Consider the following 23,360-nt stretch of genomic DNA (forward strand, 5'->3'; position numbering starts at 1 on the left):
AGGCAGGAGAGCTGTAAGTGCAGGGCCCACCCCACTGCACTTGCGACTCATTAACATACAATGTCAACTATGGATTTCTCTAGAAAATAAAAATGGATTTCTATAGGAAAGGTAAGGAATAAGTCAGCCTTTACATACATGTCATTAGTTTAAGGTATAAAATACTGATTGACAGGTTAACTTTAAAGAGTGTAATGATCCCTGAGCCCTCACAACTTTCAGTAGTTATATTGCATCACTATGTACTTTTACCTTTTGTTATTACTGCTTAATGTGCTGGCAGGTGATAAAGATAGAAGTGTGATTGACCCTGGCTAAGGACTCTCATGGAAAAACACCTACTGATAACATGGAAAACTACACTCAGGGTTCCTAGGAACATTATGCTTGATAAAGTACAAAATATTGCAAAACATAATGGTTTACATTTATTAACAAACACCAGGAAAAAGAGGAAAAGGTATGTAATATATCAAAGGGTACATAATCTTTATTTGATGCAATTTAAAGCACCATTCCAGGATTTTTTTTATTGCACCGCTGGAGTGGTGCTTTAAATGTAAGTCCCCTGCCCCCTATCATATACCCACCTTCCGCTGCCTTTATTGGTTAGCCTGCTACTCCGCTCTGTCTCCTGTGAAATGTGACCTGCCAGCGCTCTCCAGTGTCTGCTGGAGCTGTGCAGAGGTCACTTTTCAATACAAGTCTATGAGAGCCTCATTCTGGCTTCATAGAGTTGTATTGAGAGCTTGTGAGAGCTTGCTGCACTCACAACATGGTGCCATGGGACCGGAGTGGTACTGAAAACCGGGGAAGACACCAGAGGGTGAGTATATCACGAGGGGCTGGGGGCTTACAGTTAAAGCGCCACTCCAGCACTGAAAAAAAAAACCCCGCTGGAATGATGCTTTAAAGACTATAAAATTATATAAAATTATATATATGTATATATATTATATATATATATATATATATATATATATATATATATATATATATATATATACAGTGCCTACAAGTAGTATTCAACCCCCTGCAGATTTAGCTGGTTTGATAAGATGCAAATAAGTTAGAGCCTTCAAACTGCAAACGAGAGTAGGTTTTATGAACAGAAGCATAAATCTTACAAACCAAAAAGTTATGTTGCTCAGTTGAATTTTATTAAATTTTAAACATAAAAGTGTGGGTCAATTATTATTCAACCCCTATGTTTAATATTTTGTGGAATAACCCTTGTTTGCAATTACAGCTAATAATCGTCTTTTATAAGACCTGATCAGGCCAGCACAGGTCTGTGGAGTTATCTTGGCCCACTCCTCCATGCAGATCTTCTCCAAGTTATCTAGGTTCTTTGGGTGTCTCATGTGGACTTTATTCTTGAGCTCCTTCCACAAGTTTTCAATTGGGTTAAGGTCAGGAGACTGACTAGGCCACTCCAACACCTTGACTTTTTCCCTCTTGAACCAGGCCTTGGTTTTCTTGGCTGTGTGCTTTGGGTCGTTGTCTTGTTGGAAGATGAAATTACGACCCATCTTAAGATCCTTGATGGAGGAGCGGAGGTTCTTGGCCAAAATCTCCAGGTAGGCTGTGCTATCCATCTTCCCATGGATGCGGACCAGATGGCCAGGCCCCTTGGCTGAGAAACAGCCCCACAGCATGATGCTGCCACCACCATGCTTGACTGTAGGGATGGTATTCTTGGGGTCGTATGCAGTGCCATCCAGTCTCCAAACGTCACGTGTGTGGTTGGCACCAAAGATCTCGATCTTGGTCTCAGCAGACCATAGAACCTTGAACCAGTCTGTCTCAGAGTCCTCCAAGTGATCATGAGCAAACTGTAGATGAGCCTTGACATGACGCTTTGAAAGTAAAGGTACCTTACGGGCTTGTCTGGAACGGAGACCATTGCGGTGGAGTACGTTACTTATGGTATTGACTGAAACCAATGTCCCCACTGCCATGAGATCTTCCCGGAGCTCCTTCCTTGTTGTCCTTGGGTTAGCCTTGACTCTTCGGACAAGCCTGGCCTCGGCACGGGAGGACACTTTCAAAGGCTGTCCAGGCCGTGGAAGGCTAACAGTAGTTCCATAAGCCTTCCACTTACGGATGATGCTCCCAACAGTGGAGACAGGTAGGCCCAACTCCTTGGAAAGGGTTTTGTACCCATTGCCAGCCTTGTGACCCTCCACACATCTTGTCTCTGATGGCCTTGGAATGCTCCTTTGTCATTCCCATGTTGACCATGTCTGAGTGCTGTTCACAAGTTTGGGGAGGGTCTTAAATAGTCAGAAAAGGCTGGCAAAAGAGATCTTTAATCCACACATGTGAAGCTCATTATTCTTGGTGCCTGAACTACTTCTTAATACTTTAGGGGGACCAAACAGAATTCTTGTGGTTTGAGGGGTTGAATAATAAATGACACTCTGAATTAACTTTTAACGTTTTAAAAAAAAAACAAAAAAAAAACAAAAACAAAATTTGCTGCAGTGCATTTCCCACTTCCAGGCTGATCTACAGTACAAATGTCACAAAGCCAAGTTAATTTCGCATGTGTCAACCAGCAAAATCTGCAGGGGGTTGAATACTACTTGTAGGCACTGTATATATATATATATATATATATATATAATTATTTTATAGAATTTTAAAGTTTTCATGTGGCCCTAGCCTAAATCAACCCTCTTTTCCACCTTCAAAAATAAGGAAAAGAAAAAAGAAAAAATATCTGGTATCGCTGTGTCCAATAAAGTCTGATCGATCAAAATATAAAATACTATAAACCATATGTTAAATGATGAAGAGAAAAACAAAAAGGGGGAGCCAAAATTACCATTTTTTTTGCATCTCTCTTCCCCAAAAAAATCCATTAAAAAGTGATCACAATTTCATATGTACCCGAAATAGTAGTAATCATATTTTCAGTTCAGGGAGCAAAACAAGCTTTCACACAGCTCCATCAATGAAAAAATAAAACATTTACAGGTCTCAGAAAAAGGCGACACAAACAATTATTTTTTTACAAATTTTAGACCTTTTTTCACCACTAAAATAATAAAAAAAACTGAGCAACGAACACCAGACAAGTAAAACCCCCAAAGCAACGCCAGAATTATGGGTTTTTTCATTTTCACCGGACTTGGAATTTTTTTTCCTGTTTTCCAGTAAGTTGTCTGACAAAATGAAGTGTTATTCAAAACTGCAGAATCATGTGACGCGCCCCCTAGGACCGTGGGGTACTCGCCACCAGGTCGTTCGGTTCCTTGGGATAGTCACGGGGCCGTGACCGGGTCCGGGGCCCTAGGCGGTCAATAAAAAGGACAGCTTATTTAGGGGAAAAGTTTTGTGACGCCACCAGTGGTATGTGGCTATAGGTGGCCGCCGCTGCTGAAAGAGACCGCTGGGGCCATTGGTGATGCAGCTGGGATGGATTTGCTCCCCATTGGTAGAGCGGGACTCCAGGGCTACCGGTACAGTTTATGTAGGGGATTGTGGATGTTGGGGAGCAGGATTGAGGGTGCAGATAATGACCAGACGACACAAGAATGGCGGTTTCCTCTACCTTTACTTGATGGTGCAGACCGGGGCACTGGTAACAGAAGGTAATGGAGATTCAGGCAGCCTAGAAGCAATTTGGGATCCACCTCGCCAGGTGGGGTTGTAGGCCTTCCTTCTGCGCTGTCCTCTTTGGCCCTGCTGCCTAAAGCTATGCTGTGACCCTCTTTCCTGAGTGATCGTTAAATCCTAGCCCATATGGCAGGCACCTCGAGCCTTTTACAGGTGTCGCTCCTTCGTGGCGTCTCCGGGCTCTAGTATGCTGCTGAGTCACCGGGTGTTTGATGGGGCAAGGAGACCTGCAGTCTCCTGTCCTCCAGATTTAGTTGCTGGGACTTCAGTTCTAAAGCAACCACGGACTCTGGTGTCTGGTTTCTGGTGCTTTTCTCTGGGGTGAGCTTGGTCACAGCTCCCCTCCCCAGGTTCTCCCTCGTCTCTCTCCCGCTCTCCTCCATCCCCAACTGACTTTTCTCCGTCTCCAACTGACTTTTCTAACTCCCGCCTCCGGGCCCCAATTTAAAGGGGAAGCACCCCTGAAACCGGGTTAGAGCTCCCCCTTCTGGTCTGTAGCCAGGAAAAGTGTTGGATGCTTGTGTTACCTGATAAGGGGACCCCTCTTTGCGTCTAGGCATGGCATCACCCCCCTTGAGGGAGGCAATGCCAATGTGGCAACCGGACTCCTGGGGTGCCACACATGGATTTCCATGATTGAGGACAGAACTGTCTGACACACATAGGAAGATGTTATTCACTATGCCTGGAATGTTTTTATGCTGTTGAAATAAAGATTTTGAGACCATGTTAACAACTTAGTAACCACCAATATATCCTTTTACTGACCTGTGGTTTAAGAGAGTAGAATCCACCGATTGGTGACAATCCTGTAGCTATTAGCTGTACACTATAGCTGTCTCCCTGCTGCATCAGCCACGATTAGTATCAGCATCAACCATGCCGTTTAACCCCTTACATGCTGCTGTCAATAGTGACTACGGCATTTTGATGGTTAACAGAGAGTGGAGGCTCCCTCTTTTACCCCATCGGTACGATGAGTTCATGGTTATGTGGCCCTAATGTTTGCCATGGCAATTCACGGCTAAATAAAGGCCTTAGAGTCTTCTGGCTCTAGTGGCCTGTTCAGAAGTTAGCAACATTTAGGTGGTAAAAATACATTTTTTTCATTCTTGTTATGCCACTTTGTATTAATTTCTGAAAAGCACCTGAAGGGTTAATACACTACCTGACAACAGCTTTAAATCTGCTAAAGGGCACTGTTTATAAAATGGTATCACTTTTGGGTAGTTTCCAATATATAAGTCCATTAAAGATACTTCAAAACTGAATCGGTCCCTAAAAAAAATAAGTTTTACAAATGTCCTTGACTAAATGAAAAATGAATGCTACATTTTTAAACTTTATTATTACATTTATTGCCCCATAAACTGACACATTTGATAAAAAAATGGCCTGGTCACTAAGGGGTTAATCTGGAAAATACAATGTTTTGAAGTTGTCTATATATTCATCTATTGTCATTTTAGTGTCCAGATACTTACCCCCCCTCCACAGTAATCACTATAATAGATCTGAAGTCCCTGGGGACAGTGACGTCAGCGCTGATTGGGCGCCGGGCTCACATGTCATAACAACCGCAAGAGCCCTGGGAACGCGAGTGCTGACACCGCTGGAACGGCGCCGGCACGGGAGGGGAGTATAAGCTTTTTAGATCAAGAAGGGGTTGTCCTAGAAGTGGACAACCCCTTTAAAAGCTGCTTTTGCCACAGTCACATTATTGGACTGTGAAGGACCTAAATACTGTTCTTGCACAGGTGTCTGTGTGCCATTGATGGTGCAAAATTATTACTTAACTATGAAGGATGCTGTGTTTTCAGCATATACTTGATAATTCCCTGCTCCAAAGGTTCATGGTCCACACAGCAGGTGAAGTACTCGCTGACTCGCTTATCTTACAGCTGTTAGATATCCTAAGTTAAAGGTTTTGCTGATTCCCTTTAATTATGTTTTCTTTCAGGATTTCATACTTATGTTCAAAGTGTATACCTTGTGTTTGTAAGAAGATATTGTTGTCTGCAAAACAATATACATGTGTTATCACACTGAAATAACACCTACAAAAGCAATTAAGAGGTTTTATGAATACTAAAAGAATGTAACACTAGAGGTTGCTGTGGATTATTGTATTAGAAAGTAGCCGTGTTCCTTACGCTCAGGGCCGGCCTTTGGGGCGTGCCAGCTGTGCAACTGCACAGGGCGCCTCAAACTTGAGAGTGAAGGGGGGCGCTGCGCTGGCTCCCTCCCCGTCGGTATTTTTCTTATGGAAGAGCAGAGAGGGAGCGCCCAGCGTTTCTTCTGTGCTCAGGCGCCGGCGCCCCCTCTCTGCTCTGAAATGTCCGGCCGGGACCCGGGCGCGCTGCACTCTCTCCTCCTCACACACAGGGGCGGAACTACCGCCCGTGCAGCCGGTTCATTGAACGGGGGCCCCGAGGGAGAGGGGGCCCCTTCAGCCTCCAGCAGGGCCGCCATCAGGGCATGACTGCCCTGACTCCAGTATGGGGCCCGGCCGGTAGGGGCCCCCTTGGGGGCCCCCCTCTTGTGTGTCTCTCTCCTCATGGGGCCCCCGGCCCCATGCTAAGCGCCGGGGCCGGAACATCTCTGTCATGATTTCTCTGACTTCCGGTCATGTGACGGCACCGTCACATGACCGGAAGTCAGGAGAACCTGGTGTCATCGATTTGGACGAGGATTCTGCAGGGATCGCATGGGGGTAAGTATAACAAGTTTTTTTTTTTTTTTAAATACAATTTACTAGGAGTGGGGGGAATGGGAGGTGCACATGTGGGGGAGGGGAATGAGAGAGGTGCACATGTGGGGGAGGGGGATGAGAGAGGTGCACATGTGGGGGAGGGGGATGAGAGGTGTGCACATGTGGGGGAGGGGGATGAGAGAGGTGCACATGTGGGGGAGGGGGATGAGAGAGGTGCACATGTGGGGGAGGGGGATGAGAGATGTGCACATGGGGGGGATGAGAGAGGTGCACATGTGGGGGAGGGGGATGAGAGAGGTGCACATGTGGGGGAGGGGGATGAGAGAGGTGCACATGTGGGGGAGTGGGATGAGAGAGGTGCACATGTGGGGGAGGGGGATGAGAGAGGGGCACATGTGGGGGAGGGGGATGAGAGATGTGCACATGGGGGGGTGAGAGCTGCACATGGGGGAATTGGGAGAAAATGAGCTGCACATGGGGGAATTGGGAGTAGGGGGATAATGAGCTGCACATAATGAATGTGGGGTGGGGGACAGTAAATGATGATGGGGTGGGGAGAGCAGGACATGATATAATGAATTGGGGCAGGGGGTGCATGTAAATAATGAATGCGGGGAGCAGGAAGTATAGAGTAGGGGGCGTTGCGGATGCAGGAGTGTAACTGGTAACAAATTGGCGGAAAGAGTAGAGGTTCTAATTAAATTATATATTAAGTGCCTATTTACAGTTAATGGGGGCACCGTGGTGGATTACAATTTATATTTGGAATGGTAGGTTGTATAATAACTAACCATATATTGATGGTGGATACACGTCTGTATTCAGCTGCGTAATGTAGAAGTTGGGGAATGTGCTCTAGATAACTGTGTTATTTTATGCAGAGACGAGTCCTGGCTGGAAGACGTAATGGCGGTCTGTGCTGGATGAAGGAGAAAAGCGTAGCTGAAGGACTTCACCTAGAGACGTCACCAGTGAGTCAGTGTATTACATGTACACTTACACTATATACTATGTACCGGGCTCCTGTGTATAATGTCACTGGTGATCACTGTATTACCTGTACACTGACACTATATACAGAGCTCCTGTGTATAATGTCACTGATGATCACTGTATTACCTGTACACTGACACTATATACAGAGCTCCTGTGTATAATGTCACTGGTGATCACTAGATTACCTGGACACTTACATTATACATACCATGTATAGAGCTCCCGTGCATAATGACACTTATGGTAATATTAGTAATGTGGTGGTAATATTAGTAATGTGGTGGTAATATGTGGTCTGGTCATGGTGTGGCAGTTTTTCCCCCTTCTGTGTGGTATTATTCGGTCACTATGTTGTGGTAATATGTGGTCTGGTCATGGTGTGGCAGTATTCCCTGTATGTGGTATTATTGGTCATTTTTTAAAAAAAATGTATATGACACATTCCCTTAAAGAAAACTAAATAAAAATATATCTAAAAAGAGTATTGGATATTTTAAGAAAATTTTAATAGGTTAGAGTAGGGCCCTGCCAGAAGAGTCTACCTTATCGTGGTGGCGGCTTTAAAACTTTTCAACTTTTGTTGCTTGTTATTACTTGATCATTTGATTAATAAAAAATGCACTTGTTGTTTTCACCTACATGAGTTTAATTTTTTTTCTTTGGGGGGGGGCGCCAAGAGGGATTTCGCACAGGGCGCCATATACCCTAAGGCCGGCCCTGCTTACGCTGATCGTTTCATAAAGCTACGGTTAGAATGTATGCTTTTTGCATGATATGCTAGCAGTTTTCTCTTAAAATGACCTTTACACCTGGTTGCAAATAATTATTTTTGTTATGTAAATGATGTTTTTTTTCAAATATACACATTGATGGTTTCTGTCTCAGGGCTCTTTGGATCACATAAATCAATCTCAAACACCTGTGATAATTAATTTGCCAGGTGAACCCAATTAAAGGAAAACTACTTTAGAAGGACATTCTATATTATAAAGCAGGTCACAGGTTTCAAGCAATATGGGAAAGAAAAAGGATCTCTCTGCTGTCAAAAAGCATCAAACATTGGTGGCATGGAGAGATAAAGTGGCGCCCCCACACCTTGCTGTGTCCGTGGGCGCCCCTTTACCTCTCCATGCCACTAATGTTTGGTACTACGTGCATGGGAAGGCCACCCTGACACCTGACGCAGGAGCACCCTATGATCTCAGTATAAGATTCCTGTGGCCCTATATCCCCTTGGGACTTATCTAAGCCTTTCACTCTGGATTTCATTGCCTTACTCTCGTCCATATACTAAGCACTGACATGATTGCAAACCACAGAACAATAGCAACTTAATGATTAAGGCCGAATAAGTGGCCGAAACGTCTATTACTGTCACCTTGAAACTTGGTTTGACTATCCTTTTGATTATAAATAAATGAATTCTGCATTCACATCACCGGAGTGTGCGATGAATTAATTCTCTACAGTAATTAGGCACTAGATGCTTATTACATCAGCACCTCCACTCTAACAGAGTGTACGCAAATTGCTGCTCTACTTCCTTAAGAGAAACAGAAGATAGGTGCAGGGTAAAGAACATAAAAAGCAGAGAGATAAACCCTAGCTGGTCTTTCACTGACTGGCTTAAAGTGTAGCAGTATGGCTGGACATCCAAATGAGAATATCACCAGCAGAAAATACCAGCAGGGGGAAAGTAAATAAAGCCCCACCTGAAAGGTGACAGGGCAGACAAATGAATAAATGAAAACACCTATATCCATTACACATGCTTTGGGCCGGAATCATGGGGAGAGAGAGCTGGTAGACCCCTGAAGGTGTGAAAATGAGAGTATCTGACTGATCCCTTTCTTCCATTGAACAAAAAGAAGAGCTATGACATCCATAGCAAAATCATAATCATGCTGACAATGCACCATCTCATGCAGCAAAGAATACCTCTTAGTCATTGGATGTTAGGGACATGAAAGGAGAGAAACTCATGGAGTGATCACCATTCTTCCCTGTCCTCAACTCTATTGAGAACCTTTGGAGTATCCTTTAGCAAAAGATCTACGAGGGTAGGAGGCAGGTCACATCAAAACAGCAGCTCTGGGAGTAACAAATTACCATTTTCAGTTCTTTACAACCTATAAAATGTTTGGAAACTCTGTTGTGCATAATAATTTGGTACAGTACATTTTGAGTTTTTTTTTAGTTTTGAAAAAAATACTGTTATCATTGGGAGGTTTGTACAATAAAATGTGATTTACACTAACAGTTGATGATTTCAACAGTATACTGACTCTTTTGCATTAACTATTTAGGAAAATCAGAGAAAGATAGTATTTGAATAGTAATTCGAAATGTAGTGTAGTAGAAGTATAGCACTGCATTTACTATTTTGGCAGCAGGAAAACACTTCTATAATCACCTATTAGTAAAATATTGCAGAATATGGCAGTTGCTCCATTAGTGACAAGCATATTTATAAATATGCGTTCTATCGATAAAAGTGTCCTTTTTATCATAGGGGAACCAAAGTAAAGTGTCAACCTAGTTTCTGGAGGTAAAGTGAGTTAGGCTGTGAAAGCACTTGGGACTGCTCTGTGCAACAATTATTACTAAAGGTATGTATAGGTGTATAGATATGGACAGTGAAATTGGGAGGTTAAAAGCAGAGTCATAGTAAGTAACTATGGAGCTATATGCAAACCGTGTAAAGAATAAAGATGCAAAGATCACAGTGAATAGTCATTGTGTTCAAGAAATGAAAGAGTGGGTCCAGATGAGTGTATTTTTGGTCAGTGTGTTGCCCATGAGCATATCTCCCAACTTTCAAAGACAAGGACAGCTCCTAGCCACACACATTAACCATTGCATTGTACCCTGGCCACATGAAGAACATGTTAGAAAGAAGGCTGTGTTCAAACTACTGTTAAACCCTTCCATGAATCTGTTCCATTATAGGAACAAAAGAATGGAAGTCAGCTAGGTATGGATTCATCAGTAGATGCATATTAGATAAGATTGTTCTCATTGGTTATAATGAGCTCTGTCAAAATTCTGAAGTAAAATAAAACAAAATATGTGCCAGGACCAAAATCTCACCTCTGATGAAGCACTTGTGAAACGCGCGTCAGGTGTTTGGTGGGTGAGTCTCCTATTACTAATTACACTTTGCGCCTACTTTTACTGTTTTTCACCTTATTCTATGGGTGATTCTTGGCTGACATTCCAATCTACAACATTGTATGAACATATACACTGACTGATTATACTTTAATCACCCGACAGATATTGAATATGTAGCAATCAAAGAGGTAGGTGGCACACCCAGTTAAGTAGAATTAGCTTGAGAATGGTGCCAATTCCTCTGGAGCCAACCACTCAGCTCCAGTAGACTAATAGTAGACAGAATAAAGGAGCTGTACACCTGAAGGCACTTGGAAATGCTTCAAATAAGATTTATTATCAGTATTTCATATCCATTGGTAAGTACAGTATTACGTTAACGTTTTGGATGAAAACACTTCATCAGACGTATGGGCCATATTCAATGATTATAGATCAAAGGGGTTCAGGCTATGGGGTGGCATACCTCCAAAAATGGACAACCAGGATACAGCTGTATGAAGACCTATTGAACTTAGCCTATATGTCTGCTGAAGGGTTTTCACCCAAAATGTTAACATAATGCTGTACTTACCGCCGTGTAACCAATGGATATGAAATACTGACAATAAATCCTATTTAAAGCATTTCCATGTGCCTTTAGGTGTGCAGCTTCTTCACTCTGTCTAAATATCGAGTATGTATTTCTTACTGTTTAAAGGGAATCTGCCAGAAGGTTTTTGCTATCTCACCTGAGAGCATCCTGATGTAGGCAAAAAGAAGCTGAATCCAACGATGTATCACTTAGATTACAGGGTACCGCCATTCTGACACAATCTGAGTTTTTAGATTTAGCAATGAAGCAGAGCTGAGCAAGTTAACCCACCCACACTATGCTCTGTATATATTATGTCCATAGACAGTGAGGTGCCTATCAAAGAAGGGGCGGAGTCGGACCAAGACTCACAGTGACCAGCTAGTCACAGCAATTTTAAGCTCCTTATGCTAAAACAAACAACCACGATGCTTGATAAGAAAGGCATTGCTGAAATCTGTGTTTTTAACCCCTACAGCATGCTGTCTTCAGAATGCATAACAAAAACCTGCTGGCAGATTCCCTTTAATTTATATGCATCTGTTCCATGAATGGTGCTTTTTATTACTGGGATTCCCATAGTCGCTCACTCACCAATTTTGTCCTTGTGTCTGTATGTTGGGATTTTTGTATGCCTTTTAATATAAAACCTACAATGAATGACTGCACTGGAATAAAATTAACTTTATTGAATACAATAATACAAGAAAAAATATCATAAAATGTCAGAAAAAGTGGCTATAAGTGAAAACATCATGAAAGGATCCAAAGAAGATAAATTAAAAAAGTAATGCAATAAGATATAGCTGAGAACAATTCATATCCCTGTGTATTTCTAACTGATGTGACATAAATACTAATAAAGTAATAATGGTTCATAAATGGCAGAATTTTGGCCTGGTTAAAGGGTGAATTATAGCGATAAAGATAAACTCAATGTAAGAGATCGGCTCACCCGACTGTAAGAAGAGATAGACACAGGAACGCTGTCTCTTTAAATCTTCCACTGGTTCATTAAAGATACTGCATAAACCAGTGCAGGCTTAGCAAAATTAACATGGCCTTTCTGGCTTAACGGGAAAATAAAACATAATGTATAGCACAGTCCTTGTTGCTGCGGGTTTCCACCAGCTCAGGAACCAGCATGTAAAGGTTCAGCTTTCCTTAACACAAGCAGCTCCCAACTCCAGACACACCCAACAATGCTCAGTCAGAATGCTGTGTATTTATTTTCTGGACTCCACCGTGGGGTGGAGATATGATGAACAGCCTCCCACCCACTCTACAGATGTTCAATCAACCTAGCCCTAAACATGGCTGATTAACCCCTCTTAGCACTTAGTGTGCTGGAGCATTTTTCTAGGTTCATATCACTGAAGATAACAGCCTCAGTGATACATATCTCCCTTCCAGTACTTTTCCAGTGACTTTGTCACAACGTATAAGGCCAAAATGAATAGAACCTTAGAAGAATAGCAGTATTACACAAAAATACAGATCAACAATCCTAAATAAGATTGGAGATAACACAAAATACATAGGGGTGCAAGATTATCTACAACTCATAGTGAGTACAAAAGATAACTGGTAGATGTTACCTTAGATGCCCGATGCGCTTTTTGCTGAGGCTTCTTCAATGGGCCCTTTTATATTTTGTACCCAATAAAGTTTAATTGTCTTTAATTACTTATTGTCATGATTTTAGCACATATTTTGTTTTGATTTTCTGCACATTTTTAGTTTCTTTTGGGACATCTTACTTTTTTCCCTAGGATTACAATCTTCGGTACCTCTGTCAACATTCTATCAAGATTCCCATCATATTTCTCACCAAAGTTCTTGTTCTTATAAATCTATGCTTAGGCCATCTGCTCAGCATTCTGATTTGATGTCAGGCCATGCTGTCTTATCAGCATTTCCCACTGCTCTCATCTACTCAACGTTCCTGTCTGCCCTCAGGCAATCCCTTCAGTGCTCCTCTTTACCCTCAAGCCATCTATTCAGTGTTCCTCTCTGCCCCTAGACCACCTCCTGAGTGATCCCCTTGCCAGACCATTGACTGGTGTTAGGCCACTGTTAGGCATAAGCAGATCGCAGTTCATTGTGGGGGCTATCAAACTCCTTAAATAATTGTGGCAAGTAAGGAGTTAACAAAGACATTGCGTAATATACTGTATCTTTTTAGAGAAAAATGTCCCAATTTTACAGCCATCTTCCCCCCCCCCCTTGTAACCTCTATTGATCATTCACTCTCAAAAACAGTGCACATCTGTCTTCAGATCTGTATTCAAATAAGGATCAAAATGTAGCTGCTGCCTATAAAAGTCTATGGAGCAGCGAGGATGTGGAAGGACATAGAATCAGAGAAGACACCAAAAGAAGCTGCTGCAGCTTTTAGTGACTACCGCCTAAAGAGTGCATGCTGCTAAAATATGGAGGACAGAAATCATATAATGGTCAAAAATAGATACTCTTTATGTGCACGCATGATTTAATTCTTAAAAATCACCTGAAACTACACTTATGCTTTAATAGTGAAATTTGGCCCCCTAATTTTCTGAACCCCATATGAGCTGTTTGCTGTGTGGTAATAATATTAGAGGAATGTAGTCATTATGGCTCACAATTTTTGTTCACAGGAAGCCTTATAAAAATGATATGACCCCATTATATAAGTGGGACTTATTTTGAACTTATTTGCATAAAATTGTATTATTATATTTTATTTCACTATAAAATATGTCTGATTTAATGGGCATTATCTCTGAACTTCACCTAATTTTAGTTTCATCAAAGTGGACTGCTGTTTTCTGTATAATTTGGTTGTTTAATATATGCAGTAGCGAAAGTAGTGCACTGTGACCTGCAGCTTTTTGGCAGCTATGTCCTGCGCACTTGATGTTTAATGGAATGTTAAGTTTTGCTAATGCCATCATTTAACTGGAAAATGCTAGTACATAGAGTATTTAGCAAAGCAATCATCCATCTTTACAGCTTGGTTTTATATAACTCACGTAGCTGTCAGGACCTTCTGGAGCCATGGTCTAACCCTCGTGAGTCTTACCATATCTGAAGTTTAAACTTTCACCAGAAGTGTCAGTCTCCATCTCTGAAATATTTCTTTTTCTGTACTTTTTGTTTAGACTAAATCCTATAGAAGAAGGAAATACCACAGGTTTCAAAGAAGTATATAACAAAATACCTCAAACCATACAAAGTAAACCAACAAAGAGGTATAAAGAACTACAATATAGACAATTATTAATACATAATTTTTATTGAATACATAAAGAAATAAAAACAGACAACAAGACTAAAATTAAAAATGAATATAAAACACAATTAAAATAAGACTCAAGAGGGGGAAAGGGGATGCTCACAAAAAAAAAAAAAAAAAAAGAATATTTTTATATCATCAAATGGGTCTATCACATAGATTCAATTACTAGATAAATTGTTCATAGTCACCACTCCAACAAACATACTCATCTAGATGTGGCGGTATAGTGTGAATATATATCAAGAATATAAAAAATATATATAATATAAAGTGCCAGTGCACAGAATATATTTATCAATTTATCCCAACTTAGAAAAATTAAGTAAAAATAGCAGACAATATGTGTTAATTTATTGCTATAAACACCGCCATATAAAGAGAAGCACACAAATTAGCCCAAAGGAATCCCACTTTATTATAAATTTGGCATCCGTAGTCACTTAAAAAAATGGAAATGTGATGGAAATAATATATATACCAAAGTCAATAAGCGTAAAGTGCTTGTGCAATACATCTAAGAAAAAATCAAATTTAGTTCATCACAAAAATCCCATTCAGGAAAGATTAGCTGCCATACATTTTCTTAAATACCTGCCATGTGCAGGCTCTCACTAATGGGGAGATCCTGAGCACTTCAATAATACATCCAAAATGGGAGACCACATAAACATAAAAAAAATAATGAGTGAACATACCCTGGCCCCCTCACACCACTCCAACGCCGTTTCGCTCCTCGCTTCTTCAGGGAGTGTGGTGTGAGGAGGAGTGAGGGTTTAAATGTAGTCCTGCCAGCTGCTCCACGTTATTAATCAATTGCGAGCGCCTTACTATCGGGCGCTGCTAGCCGCCCATGCGCTCCCTCGGTACTTCCGGGGTAGGAGGTCCGGAGCGCGTCACTGAAGGGCGTGTTGCCATTCATGACACGTGTCCAGTACCAACCACTCCGGAGGCCGACAGAGCGCACGCGCGCTGCGGCGCACGACGCTTGCAGCAGCCATATTTAGGTAGGGAATTCAACCTATTCCTTGCCCATAGTGTATGCACCAGAAAGAAAAACAGAGAAAGGAGAGAAAGAGGGGAATAATAGAAAAACCAAAAAGAAGGAAAAAGAGGGAAAAATGGTGTGAAAAAAGGGGGGGGAGAGAGAGAGAATAAAAAATAAAAATAGTGTATGTGAAATATGAAAGAATTAAATGAATAAAGTAAATGAATAAATAATGAGTAAATACAAGACAAGAAATGTACATAGAAATGTATGTAAAATGAATAAAAATGCTGTGACAAAATATATAGAAAAAAGGTGTGAAGGTGAATGTAATAGAATAAAGCACATATAAATAGTAAAAAATGAAAAACAATTGTTATTTCAAGTGTTGTAAAAAATGATGACAATAAAGTAAAAGAGAATGTGATGGTGCTAAGTGCAAAGTGCAAGTGCATGAAAAAAAAAAAAAATTGGGGAAGGGGAAAGATCAATTGAATCATAATACTACTAATAAAAAATAAAAACACTGTGTGATCGTGCACATGGCAAAAAATATATATATATTAAGACGGGATCAAAGAAAGATCTCTATAATCCCCACTAAACATACCACGCCAGGACCGTTACTATACTAGGAAGACTGTTAATAAACAAAAGACCTTCCTGGATCAGGATAATGATGAAAATGGATCTTTAAAGGTAATTAATTTATCTGGGATAAACTTTTCTGCTGACCAATTATCATTATTATCTTTGGGTTTTGGCTTTAGTCCCACGGCCAATTATGATAGTTTTGTGGCGATAAAGGATGTTTTTTTATTTGCCAGAAAACTCCTCCTACGTAAATTTCATGAAAATAAACAATCCTTTCGCTCTTTTTCTTCAGAAGAGGAATTGGAGGTGCTTCAAGGGCTAGAAGATCTTCTGGCAGAACAAACGGAAAATATTGCGGGTAAGACTCCAACATTTTTAGAGAAGAGATCCCATTGCTTTCCCTCTTTGGGTCTTAGCTCCTCCATTGAAATTTTTGTCCGTATGGTATGTGAGGAATTAACTCACATCCCCTCATATAGACCCTTTGACAATCTCACAAAGGGGGAGAGGCGGGCTTTGGGGGAGCTAAAGAAAATGAGAAATGTGGTTTTTAAGCCAGCGGACAAGGGTGGGAACATTGTGGCATGGCCAATAGAACTCTATGAAAGAGAGGCACTCAGACAATTGGGTGACACTGAATGCTATACTCGCCTGCCCGGTGATCCCACCCTTGTTTTTCAAAAGGAATTATTCCATATCTTGGACTCAGCCCATGAGCAGGGCATCATCTCGAAGGGCCTTATGGAAGGCCTGAAAGTGCATTCTCCATTGATCCCCACATTGTATTTACTCCCCAAAGTGCACAAGGATTTGAAAAATCCACCAGGTCGTCCAATTCTATCTGGAAATGGCAGCCTGACTGAACCAATATATAAGTTTTTGGATTTCTATTTGAAACCAATCGTGGGAGAATTACCTTCTTATGTTAAAGATTCCACGGAGGTTCTTCAGAGATTGGATGGGGTTCATATGGAGTCGGATATGTTTTTAGTTACTTGTGACGTGGAGTCATTGTATACTAACATTGAACATCAACATGGCTTGAGAGCTTTGAGATTTTTCCTGAGGAGCCAAAGCTTAAGTGGATCTTTATCTGAATTAATCCTTATTTTAATGGAATATGTTCTTACCCACAATTATTTCCTATTCAAAGATGGTCATTTCCTGCAGAAGAGGGGAGTGGCGATGGGGGCGGCTTGCGCCCCCTCGTACGCAACCCTCTTCTTGGGATGGTGGGAGAGAGAACTAGTACAGAATGAGGAGGATATTTTCTCTGGCTCTGTGGTCTCGTGGATACGTTTCATAGATGATGTCCTATTTGTTTGGCAGGGTTCTCGGGAACTCCTGGACCTGTTTTTAATTCATCTAAACAACAATGAATACAACATCAAATTATCTTCGGTGATAAGCCAAACCACGATCAACTTTCTGGACCTCAGCATCAGGATCGATACACATGGAAGAATAAACACGAATATTTATCAGAAGGATACGAGTGTAAATTCCTTTCTGCATGCCAGATCAGCACACCCAGCACATGTAATAAAAGCCATTCCCACGGGTCAATTCATTAGGGCTAAACGGATTTGTAGTCAGGAGAAAGTTTTTGAACAACAGGCCAAGGATCTTGAACGTAGATTTACACAGCGTGGGTATAAGAAACAAAATATAGATAGGGCCTATCTACGGGCGAAACAACTGGATCGACAGTCTCTCCTTGTTCCAGCTAAAGATAAAAAGAGAGATCAGAAAAACCATACTAGACTTATCACGAATTATAATTCGAGATGGAAGGAGATGACTGAGGTAATAGGTAAATATTGGCCTATCCTGAGACAGGACATAACTATTTCCACCTTTATATCAGATAAACCGAGCCTAACGGCTAAACGGGCAAAAACGATTAAGGATACATTGGTCCATAGTCATCATACAATACCACCTTCGAAATTTCTGTTTAATTCTAAAGGCCCAAAATGGGGATCTTGGCAATGTGGGAGCTGTAAGGCATGCAGACAGGTAGAGAAGACTAATAGCTTCTCTGATTCCAAGGCAACGCGTGAATATAAAATTCTGCATTTTATAAATTGTAAGACTTCATATGTCATCTATTTGGCCATTTGTCCCTGTGGATTGAATTATGCTGGGATGACGACACGGGAGTTGCGGGTTCGGATTTTGGAACACATCAAAGATATTAGATCTGCCATGAAATTGCAACCTGATGACCTGGAAGCCATTGCCAAATTAAAACCGGTAGCCAGACATTTTAGGGAACATCATCCCCATCAAGAACACCTTCTGAGATTCAGGGGTATTGACCGCCTTTATCCTAGCATCAAAAAGGGAAATTTAGCCAAAAAATTATTGCAGATGGAATGTAAATGGATCACCATATTAAAAAGCATGAGACCGGACAGTGGGGTTTTGGCAGCTTCTTATGAGTGATTTTGTTTTCCCTCTGATGTGTCACTCTGTTTTCCACTGCGACATCTGTCCTTTATATATATTCAGATATTTATATATTTTTATTCCTTTCATTTGTGTTTTTTTGTATTTCATTTTTTCCTTTTAGGCTCAATGATTTTTCTCTACTTGGAGTGATGGGGTATGTAGGTTTTTTTTGCATCTTTCATCTTCTCATGCCGGTCCTGGCGTGGTATGTTTAGTGGGGATTATAGAGATCTTTCTTTGATCCCGTCTTAATATATATATATATTTTGCCATGTGCACGATCACACAGTGTTTTTATTTTTTATTATTAGTATTATGATTCAATTGATCTTTCCCCTTCCCCTATATATATATATATATATTTTTTTTTCATGCACTTGCACTTTGCACTTAGCACCATCACATTCTCTTTTACTTTATTGTCATCATTTTTTACAACACTTGAAATAACAATTGTTTTTCATTTTTTACTATTTATATGTGCTTTATTCTATTACATTCACCTTCACACCTTTTTTCTATATATTTTGTCACAACATTTTTATTCATTTTACATACATTACTATGTACATTTCTTGTCTTGTAATTACTCATTATTTATTCATTTACTTTATTCATTTAATTCTTTCATATTTCACATACACTATTTTTATTTTTTATTCTCTCTCTCTCCCCCCCCTTTTTTCACACCATTTTTCCCTCTTTTTCCTTCTTTTTGGTTTTTCTATTATTCCTTCTTTCTCTCCTTTCTCTGTTTTTCTTTCTGGTGCATACTCTATGGGCAAGGAATAGGTTGAATTCCCTACCTAAATATGGCTGCTGCAAGCGTCGTGCGCCGCAGCGCGCGTGCGCTCTGTCGGCCTCCGGAGTGGTTGGTACTGGACACGTGTCATGAATGGCAACACGCCCTTCAGTGACGCGCTCCGGACCTCCTACCCCGGAAGTACCGAGGGAGCGCATGCGCGGCTAGCGGCGCCCGATAGTAAGGTGCTCGCAATTGATTAATAACGTGGAGCAGCTGGCAGGACTACATTTAAACCCTCACTCCAGGGTATGTTCACTCATTATTTTTTTTATGTTTATGTGGTCTCCCATTTTGGATGTATTATTGAAGTGCTCAGGATCTCCCCATTAGTGAGAGCCTGCACATGGCAGGTATTTAAGAAAATGTATGGCAGCTAATCTTTCCTGAATGGGATTTTTGTGATGAACTAAATTTGATTTTTTCTTAGATGTATTGCACAAGCACTTTACGCTTATTGACTTTGGTATATATATTATTTCCATCACATTTCCATTTTTTTAAGTGACTACGGATGCCAAATTTATAATAAAGTGGGATTCCTTTGGGCTAATTTGTGTGCTTCTCTTTATATGGCGGTGTTTATAGCAATAAATTAACACATATTGTCTGCTATTTTTACTTAATTTTTCTAAGTTGGGATAAATTGATAAATATATTCTGTGTACTGGCACTTTATATTATATATATTTTTTATATTCTTGATATATATTCACACTATACCGCCACATCTAGATGAGTATGTTTGTTGGAATGGTGACTATGAACAATTTATCTAGTAATTTAATCTATGTGATAGACCCATTTGATGATATAAAAATATTCTTTTTTTTTTTTTTTTTGTGAGCATCCCCTTTCCCCCTCTTGAGTCTTATTTTAATTGTGTTTTATATTCATTTTTAATTTTAGTCTTGTTGTCTGTTTTTATTTCTTTATGTATTCAATAAAAATTATGTATTAATAATTGTCTATATTGTAGTTCTTTATACCTCTTTGTTGGTTTACTTTTTGTTTAGACTGCTCTAGCAGTTAAACTAATTTCAAAAAGTGTATAGATATTGAGTCCATTTATACTTTTCCTTTAGTTTTTGGTTTAACTATGTAGGTTTTTGCCTTAATTTTAGTTGGTTAACATGGAAAAAATATATAATTTTTCAGTCTTCAAATGCTACTTAGTTGCCTAAGCATGAAATACCCGTGCTCTCTATTCATCCAAACAATACCGTGTCAGATGATTTACTTCAAAGTTATGATCTCCTGTATTTAACAAGTACATGGGGCTTCTCATTTCTAACCAAAGCAACCTATACATAGCGAGTATCATTAACAAATACTTTATGGTAGATAATGAAAATAATTTTGTTGATTGTACTAAAAACATTTGTTCTTACCACTGGAAATCTACTGCATTGATTCAATTTCTTTTCTATGTTGCAAAATAAATTTGAAATACTCACCCCATCTTGGTGACATCAAAGAGTCAGTTTTGTCAGTTTTAACATGGTACCACACTCGAGGATGACAGTTACACTTAAAGATGAGGCACTGAGCTTGGTGGTTGTTAACAAAACAGGAAAAGTTTCTAAGTTAAATGGGTTCTGCAAAAAGGGGATAAAATGGCCCCATCACAATATTCAAACGTTAGCCCTTCCTGGTCGCGTTTCAGGGCTTTTTGCAGTCTGACGAAATACTGCTCTAGACATGTGTCTCAACTAACAGAAGAGCTGTATCGTAATCACACACATCTGAGCTGCCAGAGAAGGGCTATGACAGGAAAAGATATGAATCTTGTTCTCGGCTAGGTGTCTGTGTACTGAGCCCTGAGGGTGAAGAAAATTTTTTGGGATTGGGCTTTTGAAAACTCCAGTCACATATGTTGTACTGTAATTTGTCACATTTTTTGGTGCCTATTTTGCATTAAAATCTGTAACAAATCTACCATTCAGGGTCCCTGTGTATTAATCAGAGTGGAGTACATCTCCAAAGAGAAACTCCTGGTTGCTACCATAAAACACATGATCATCACCCATCTTTATTATAATGCCTGCAGATTGACACTGAAAATAGCCATAGAACTAGAGATGAGTGAATCTTTTCAAACTAAAATTCAAAACTTTTTAAATCTAAATTAAAATTCACCTGCATGGTCAAATTTTTCTAAGAAAATTTGATTTGCAATGAATCGATTTTCCGTGAATTGTAATATAGCAAAATTTCCAATTGCTGGAAAAGATGTGTGTAAACCTCTCAGGACTCCTGAACCCCTTTTAAGATATTTAGCACACATGCAGCCTTAGTAATGTTCAAATGATGTCAGTATGTATGGCTATGGGAAAAAAGTTGCTAACTGGCGGTAACCAACAGCTTGTTTAATAACACATTGCAATGTAAAATGGTTAAAAATTACCTCTTTTGGGGATAGATCACTGCCTTGCTGGTGTTTATACACAAGTACTCTAGTTGGAAGAAGCCATGGCTTTTGGCAATCAATGATCCAAAAGATATCTCTCGAGTGTAATAACAGGTCTGTTATTTGTTAAATCAAGAATCTTTAGCTTTGTAAAATGAAGAATCTATAGCTTTTAAACAAGAGAGGAAGTAATGGCTTTTTTTAACAAGCCTTCCCAAAAATTATCACAATTTTAAGATCAGCAGCAGGTTTACTGTTTGGAAAAACAAGAAGCAATTATCCTTTTTTTTAACAAGCTGTCTAAAAATAATTCTTATTTTGAGATCAGCAGCAGGCTTGCTGTTTGTGAAACATAGAAGCAATGATTTTTCAACAAGTTGTCCAAAAATGATCCATTTTTATGGGAGCAACAACATGTTTACTATTTTGAAAGTTAAGAAGCAATAGCTGCTTTAAAAAGACGTTGAAAATGATCAATTATCAGGTTCATTTACATGTACAGGCTAGGGTTCCCAGCTGCAGTACAGTATAGCTACAGAACACAATGGACAAACAGGAGATGTGTGTGGCTGTCTCTCTACAGTGGAAGTAGAAGTGGCAGTGGAAGCAAATACACAGTATAGAATATGATAGCAAAAGCAAGGAGATGTCAAGCTGTATAGGGCCTGTACTAGAAACCCCGGGAGCAGTAGCAGAAGCACAGTATAAACAGTGGCTTGCGAAAGTATTCAGCCCCTCGGCTTTTTACCTATTTTGTGGGCTGTCCAGTACTATCTAAGTGCACTCCATGAGTACAGACACCCTAGTTTACAATGCCAACACTGATGGGCCTAGCTGCACCCTGGAATAAAAAAGTGCAAAAAATACACATATATAATATATGAGGTATTGGTCGATATTTTGGCCAAAGTACGCAAGCTCGTTACCCGCGTTAAGCGTCCTCATACAGTACAGACCAAAAGTTTGGACACACCTTCTCATTTAAAGATTTTTCTGTATTTTCTTGACTATGAAAATTGTACATTCACACTGAAGGCATCAAAACTATGAATTAACACATGTGGAATTATATACAAAAAAGTGTGAAACAACTGAAAATATGTCTTATATTCTAGGTTCTTCAAAGTAGCCACCTTTTGCTTTGATGACTGCTTTGCACACTCTTGGCATTCTCTTGATGAGCTTCAAGAGGTAGTCACCGGAAATGGTCTTCCAACAATCTTGAAGGAGTTCCCAGAGATGCTTAGCACTTGTTGGCCCTTTTGCCTTCACTCTGCGGTCCAGCTCACCCCAAACCATCTCGATTGGGTTCAGGTCTGGTGACTGTGGAGGCCAGGTCATCTGGCGTAGCACCCCATCACTCTCCCTCTTGGTCAAATAGCCCTTACACAACCTGGAGGTGTGTTTGGGGTGATTGTCCTGTTGAAAAATAAATGATGGTCTAACTAAACGCAAACCGGATGGAATAGCATGCCGCTGCAAGATGCTGTGGTAGCCATGCTGGTTCTATATGCCTTCAATTTTGAATAAATCCCCAACAGTGTCACCAGCAAAGCACCCCCACACCATCACACCTCCTCCTCCATGCTTCACGGTGGGAACCAGGCAAGTAGAGTCCATCCGTTCACCTCTTCTGCGTCGCACAAAGACAAGGTGGTTGGAACCAAAGATCTCAAATTTGGACTCATCAGACCAAATCACAGATTTCCACTGGTTTAATGTCCATTCCTTGTGTTCTTTTGCCCAAGCAAGTCTCTTCTGCTTGTAGCCTGTCCTTAACAGTGGTTTCCTAGCAGCTATTTTACCATGAAGGC

At 40.3% G+C, this 23,360-nt stretch overlaps 1 long non-coding RNA gene across 1 annotated transcript; it reads left to right on the top strand.

Moving 5' to 3' along the window:
* Nucleotides 1-642: 642 nt before the first annotated feature.
* On the top strand, nt 643-18,387 carry LOC141171673 (uncharacterized). Its single transcript, XR_012252368.1, has 4 exons — nt 643-826; nt 14,165-14,254; nt 16,173-16,238; nt 17,210-18,387. It is a non-coding gene; the product is annotated as an uncharacterized lncRNA (long non-coding RNA).
* Nucleotides 18,388-23,360: the final 4,973 nt, after the last annotated feature.

The sequence above is a fragment of the Phyllobates terribilis genome, unplaced genomic scaffold (assembly GCF_046119375.1).
Source record: "Phyllobates terribilis strain yellow unplaced genomic scaffold, ASM4611937v1 Scaffold_1__5_contigs__length_1240528914, whole genome shotgun sequence".
Classification (NCBI taxonomy): Eukaryota; Metazoa; Chordata; class Amphibia; order Anura; family Dendrobatidae; genus Phyllobates; species Phyllobates terribilis.